The sequence below is a fragment of the Carlito syrichta genome, unplaced genomic scaffold (genome assembly GCF_000164805.1).
Source record: "Carlito syrichta isolate Samal-C Ts95f unplaced genomic scaffold, Tarsius_syrichta-2.0.1 Scaffold30470, whole genome shotgun sequence".
Classification (NCBI taxonomy): Eukaryota; Metazoa; Chordata; class Mammalia; order Primates; family Tarsiidae; genus Carlito; species Carlito syrichta.
In genome coordinates this window covers 318,948-326,217 of record NW_006974566.1, presented here as the reverse complement: position 1 = coordinate 326,217, position 7,270 = coordinate 318,948, and positions in this window count along the sequence as shown.

Genomic DNA, 7,270 nt, shown 5'->3' with positions numbered 1-7,270 from the left:
AAAAAAAAAAAAATCCTCAAACCACCTAAGAAAGTTAGCTTGGGAGGTTGAATCTCTGAGGAGTTTCTTCTGACATTATAGTTGTTTGATAGTTTGTATATCACATTCCCAGCTTTGAATGCATTGTTTTGTTGGATTCTAGTACACAAAGTGTTGTCTGTCTGTCTGTCTATCTATCTATCTATCTATCTATCTATCTATCTATCTATCTATATCTATCTGTAGGTAAAGTTGACCCTGAACACGGGTCTAAACTACATGGGTCCACTTATATATGGCTTTTCTTCTGCCTCTGCCATCCCCGAGACAGCAAGACCAACCTCTCCTCTTCCTCTAGCCTAGTCAATATGAAGACAAGGAGGATGAAGACCTTTATGATTATCTACTTCTACTTAATAGCTAGTGGATATGTTTTCTATTCCTTATGATTTTCTTAATGACATTTTTCTCTAGTTTACATTATTGTAAGAATACAGTAATATCACATATAGCATACAAAATATGTGTCAATTAACTGTTTGTGTTCTTGGTAAGGCTTCCGGTCAACAGTAGATGATTAGGAGTTAAGTTTTGGAAGTGTCAAAAGTTACATGCTGGTTTTTGACTGCATGGAGGTCAGTGCTCCTAACTGCTGTATTGTTCAAGGACCAACTTTACCTACACATAGCCATCTGAAATTTCCAACAGATGTTCCCACGTATGTTTTTTATTCGTTTTGTGTAGTTGTTATTAGGCCCTTTCAATATGAATGTTCATGTCCTTCTCTACAATAAATTTTTTTGTTTTTTTCAATAACATGTCTTCTCATCTAATTTTACAGTTGTCTTTCTGAAATTCATTATCTGACTGGTACATTTGCTGAATTGATTATCTTCTTTAATCCTTTCACATATTTTATTTCTTATAGTGTTTTGACTGTTTTCTAAAAGATCTTATCTACTAACCTACCTTTTTTTAATATACGTTGCATTGCTTTTTCTTTTCATTTCAGCATTTTTTTTAGCTTTCAGGATTTTTTTCTTTTTCTCTGTCCATTTTTCATATCCTTCTATTTTTCATGAATATGATATCCTTGTAAATCTATCTAAAGATGCTATTTAGGATTTTTGTTTGTTTTCTCCTGTTTTCTGAGTTCTCATATATTCTCTGAGGTTACTTTTTGTATTTCTTTCTTTCTCCTTCATGCTAAAGGATTTCCACAAAGACTTTGTTTCTTGACTGCCTTATTATATTAATACATAAGTCAACATTAAAAACTATGGGTTATAGTATAGAGATAGAGATTATCAACCAAAATCTCTTTTCTAGTGAGAACTGGCAAGGAATGAGCTATCATACTTTGGTGTCACTAAGTGGCAGAGTACAAAGAGTTTTGATGTGGATCAACTCTCACATCATATACCCTATTTCCCAAATGCTTATTCCAGCTTTTTTTTTTTTTCCCCTTTAAGAGAAATGCCCTTTGATTGCGGTGGCTGTGGTGGTAGTGGGAGTGTCGCAGCTAGATACCTTGATGCCAGCCCTTTTGTTCCTGGAGATCAATTGGATTGTGATTAGAATTTAATTTATCTGTTGCCATTCCCACAACTTTTCCTCGCCTTCAGGACTACCGACCATTTCTGAATCCTACTCCTCTCTATGCTTCTTCAGGAGATAAACTCCAGCTAAGGCCATAGGTTTCTCCACACGAACTGGCCACTGGCCAGTTTCATCAGCCACTAGTCCTACATTGCATGTTTATCTTCCAGAAATATGTTAAAATCTCTTGTCTTTTGATATCTGATTGTTGTGGGATTTTATCTATTTTATTCTGTACTACTATTTTAATAGGATTTCATAAGGTCAGAGGGTGAGAGGAGAGAGATAAACACAGGCACTCAATCCATCATCTGGAACCAAAAGTCACAGATAAGCTTCTACAGACAAATTTTTACCTTCAGTATAACATTATATTTACAGAAAGGTTTACCATTTACAAACACCTAGTCATGCAACATTGTATTTAATCTTCACCACAATTTCATGAGAGAGGCAAAATCATCTCTAATTTACAAATAATAAAAATCAGATGCAGTAAGATTGGCTTCCTCAAGTTAAAACACTGGTTAGAACTCAAAGCTAAGCATTGCAATTCCACAACCAGGGTACTATCACCAGCAACATAACTAGATTAAGAGGTCATAGCTTTAGAAATGTGCTTCAGTCGCTGACATTGTTTAGGATAAATGATGGTATCATATAAAGAGCCCTTGGCTGGAAGAGTCAGGAGTCTTAAAATCTAGTCTTACTTCTCCTACCTAATTAGCCACACCTCCACGGGCCTGTATTTCCTCATCTGTAAAGTAAGAGGATCAAATGCAATGACATTTTTTTCAGTTCTTTTCAGTTTTCATGATTTATGTTTCTATAAGCCTTAGAATATGTCACCAAATGATATTTTCTGAGACTTAATAAACCTCAATAAGTGAGTATCGAGCATGTTGCTTTGAATTTAAGCATACAATGTCCCACCCTTAGTGGAATGGGCTTCTTCAAGAATTTTCCCAGGGCACCAAATTAAGTCTAATGATATTTAATAGTTAGGACTCTTGCCTAATTAGGACAGTCATGCTCACTTAATTGAGATGCCTCTAGGTAATTGTGTGGCATATCTATAGAGTTTGAGGTGACTGGAGACTAGTGATGGTTTGGACTTCTTCAGATAATTCTGTTAGTGCCAATTCGGCAGAGCAAGCACAGAGTGAGCAAACTTTTCTTCAGAAAAATGAAATAATACGTTTTCCTAGGAAGATGATTACACTTCAATTCTCTAGGAAAAATCAATTAGTAAATGGCACTCTTACTTCTAGAGAGAAGGCTAATCATTGATGGCTTGTCTAGTATGTTGAACATTCAACAAGGCTTATATCAGAGCAGGCACAGCTGTATGGCGTTGCCCTAAGGAATTTTATAATGTGCTTCAAAAGACAAATCCAGGCTGGATGTGGTGTCTCACACCTGCAATCCCAGCACTTTGGGAGGTTTTTTCAACGTAGTTTATTCTGCCTTCTCCATTTACTTATATAACAATATTTTCCTTATAAGTAGCATTAAGGAAAATTTTATGATATAGTACTTTACTATTTTAAGACCCAGCTACTCTGGAAGTTGAGGTGGGAGAATGGCTTGAGCTCAGGAGTTTGAGGCTGTAATGAACTGCGATCATTGTGCTCTAGGCTAAACGATAAAGCAAGACCCCCCATCTTTTTTTTTAAAGCAATCAACTAAACAAAAATAAAGGTCAAATGAATACACAATTTTTTAAAAAAGGTCTAAAAATAAAGCACATTTAAATTTTTCTTTTCTTTTTTTTTTTTTGAGTTGGAGTATCATTGTGTCGCCCAGACTGGAGTGCAGTGGCACGCTTCCGACCACTGCAGCCTCGACCTGCTGGGCTCCAGTGATTCTTCCGCCTCAGCCTTCCAAGTAGCTGGAACTACAGGCATGCACTACCATGCCCGGCTAAGTTTTTATTTATTGTAGAGATGAAGTCTCTCCAAGTTGCCCAGGCGGGTCTCAAACCCGCCGGCTCAGGCAATCCACTCACCTCAGCCTTCCAAAGTGCTGGGATTACAGGCTGAGCCACTGGACCCAGCCAAATTTTTCTTATTTTTTTTACACATAGACCTATGAACTGTGGGTTGATTCCCTTCTGGGAAGATTTTTTTATGTGTTCACTGTGTAATAGTGAATAATCATAATAATTCCTAGAATAATCATAATAATTCCTTAGTGGTTGGACACTCCACACATACAATTTGTTCTTAACCCAAATAATCTCAAATCATGAGTCTCAGATAATCACTGCAGTTGCCAACAGGACACTCATGCTGCTTAATGTATTTATTTTGTCCAGAAGGGTGGAGCTTCTTAGATTATTATTTAACAAAGTTAAAGGTGCAAATTTCATTATTGCTTCTCAGCAGTTTATAAGACATCTGTGCTCTGTAACACCACTCAAATTTTTTCCACCCAAAGCAGGAATGCTCCATGCCCTTGGGTTAACCCTTGCTGAACCAGGTGTTCACCTACACTATTATTAGCAAGCGCATTTTACAACTCACTGTGAAAACAGAGTTTTCTCTACTGATCTCACCGAGACACTCAGATTGGGACAAGAAACCATTGTCAGTTAAGCAAAATGTTGGGTTAAAATTAGGTGGATTTCAGCATCCCAAAGAGAGAATTTAGCATGAATAAACATTGATTTAGAATCCTTCTTTCCCTTCCTTTTGGTTCCACCTCACTCTATATGTCTGATCTGTACTAAGTAATGAATTGGCAGTTTTCACTATGATGGAACTCCGTGATTTTGAATATAATAAAATATTCACTAGCTTAAAAAAAATGCAATTTTGATTTTCCATTTCAATTATTTTGTTCTTGTTATCAAAATTCTTTGTTTATGAGATAGTGGTTGTATTTCATATTGGTTTAAAGTACTTTTGGTACCACTAGAAGATTGTCTGTAACTGGAAAGCAGAGGCACTATAGTATTCTCCTATTTAATACTGTGTTCCCAGTAGGTACTGAATAAGTGACAATAGTTGTTGATTAGTTAACTGCTATATATATGTATTTCATAAAGTAATCCATACAATATTTAATCAAATTCTAGTTCATCTGATGATTGTTAAATATGCCAGCTATAATGTAATATTTATTACATTATTTATTCTTCTAAATATGGTAATCTTATGACTTTCTTAACTTCTGAGAATCTCTATTTACTTTGAAATTCAGATTTATTGGATCAGTTTATAAAGTCAAAGTTATGCTACCAACTCCCAGTCATAAAAACCTGCTGAGCTACAGACTCAGGTTGCACCTTACATGCATTCTGTAGAAGAGCTTTCAATTTAATTCTGGAATTAAAAGAACTTGGACAGGAGCAAGAAAGATTGTTGGATGGAGTAATGAGGAAAGCAAAGTAAAATGAGAGTCAGAAGGCTGGTCAGGGCTGCAGAAGTGCCTTAGCTGCTGACTAGTCTGTGGCTTTTTTTAGACCTCAGTTTTTTATGATCTTTACAGTGGAGGCACTGAACTTAATCTCTCAGACTTTACAAAATGTTGTTAATGTTCTTTGCACTTCATGTAGTTCTTCCTACTTCCTCACTCTGAAGCTATGGTGATCCTCTGAATACTATAGCTGGTGATGTAACAAAGGTTGTTTTCTAAGCTATGAAATGTCTAAGTATATTTTATAAATACAAAAGTCTAGTAAAGTTGAACAAAGATACAAAAGTATTTTACCTTTAAAAAAAATCTATAAGATTGGTATCAGCTCCTCCTTGGTATGTTTTGTAGAATTCCTCTGGAAAGTCATTTGGTCCAGGCCTTTTATTTTGTAGGAAGTTTTCTTATGACAGAGTCAATTTCCTGGGTTGTTATTGGTCCATTTAGGTTCTCAATTTCTTCTTGTTTCAACCTTGGGAGGTTGTGTGATGTCAGAAAGTTCTTCATTTAATTTAGGTTTTTCTAGTTTGTTTCCATACAGGTGTGCATAGTAATCTCTGATAATCTTTTGCATTTCTTCAGGGTCAGTTGAGACTTGATCTTTGTGTATATGATTGTGTTTTTTTGAGCTTTTTCTCACTTTTTCTTGGCCAATCTTCCTAGGTACCCTTCAATCTTGTTTTTTCCTTCAAAGAACCAGCTTTTTGCTTCATTGATTTTTTTCTATGATATTTTTGTCTTTTATTCTCTGAATTTGGGATTTTACTTTGGTGATCTGGATTCTTCTGCTGAAGTTAGGGTTTTGGTGGGCTTGTCTTTCCGGATCCCTTAGGTGATTTGTTAGGTTGTTAACTTGTGATCTTTCTATTTTCTTGATGTGTGTTCGTAGAGATATAAATTCCCCTCTTAGTACTACTTTAATGACATCCCAGAAGTTTTGGTAAGGTATGTCATTATTTTCAATTGTTTCCAGAAATCTTTAAATTTCTTTTTTGATTTCTGTGGTGACCAAGGAGTTGCTCAGAATCATGCTGTTTACCTAAAAATTGACCTTTCATACAACCCAGCAATCCCCCATCTGAGAATATACCCAGAGGAACTCAAATCACTCTATAGAAAAGATACCTGCATATGCATGTTTATAGAAGCATTGTTCACAATCACAAAAACATGGAACCAGCTGTGCTGCCCACCAGAAGGGGACTGGATAAAAAAAAATGTGGTACATATACATGATGGAATATTACACAGCCATAAAAGGGTAACATTATAGACTTTGCAGCAACTTGGATGGATTTATAGTCTATAATGCTCAGTGATCTATCACAGAAACAAAAATCTGAGTACCACATATACTCACTCATAAATGAACCCTAAACATTTATCATAATACTATAATAAAGGGTTTGGCAGTAGTGGGACACTGCCAGAGGAGAGAGGGCAGGTACATAACATCAGTGTACTCGATCTCAAACTAGGTGAAGTGAGGACTGAAGGAAGGCCCAAACTTTACCTGTGTGATAACCACTTAAGTACATGACCTTGAACTGTACCCCATATCTTTAACATTTAAAAAAAATCTGCTGGGTATTGTGCCTCATGCCTATAATCCCAGCACTTTGGGAGTCTGAGGTGGGAGGATTGCTTGAGCCCAGGGGTTTTAGATCAGCCTGGGAAACATAGAAAGACCCCATATCTAAAATGTGGGTATGTGTGTGTTTGTGTGTGTGTGTGTGTGTGTGTGTGTGTGTGTGTGTGTGTGTGTGTGTGCGCTGTACATGGTGGTGCTCAGCTATAGTCCCAGGTATTTGCAAGGCTGAGACAGAAGGATCACCTGAGCCCAGGAGCTCAAGACTGTGGTGAGCCATGACTATGCCACTGTACTCAAGCCTGAGTAACAGAGTGAGACCCCCTACTCAAAAAAAACTCTTGCAATAATATAAAATCAAATCACATTTAGCTATACATTTAAATAATTTCCTTTTACAGAAAAAAAAAAAGAACAGACAATGCCAGTAAAGCTTCATATTTACCCTCTGTTATGGACTGAATTGTGTTTTCCACCCACTCCCAAATTCATATGTTGTAGCCCTAACCCTTCGTGTGACTATTTTTGAAGTTACAGTCTTTAGGGGGTAATTAAGTATAAACTAGACCACAAGGAGGGTGGAGCCCTAATCCAATAGAACTGGAGGCCTTATAAAAAGAGAAAGAGAGATTTTTCTTCATGTACACAGAAGAAAGACCACGTGAGAATACAATGACAAGATAGCCA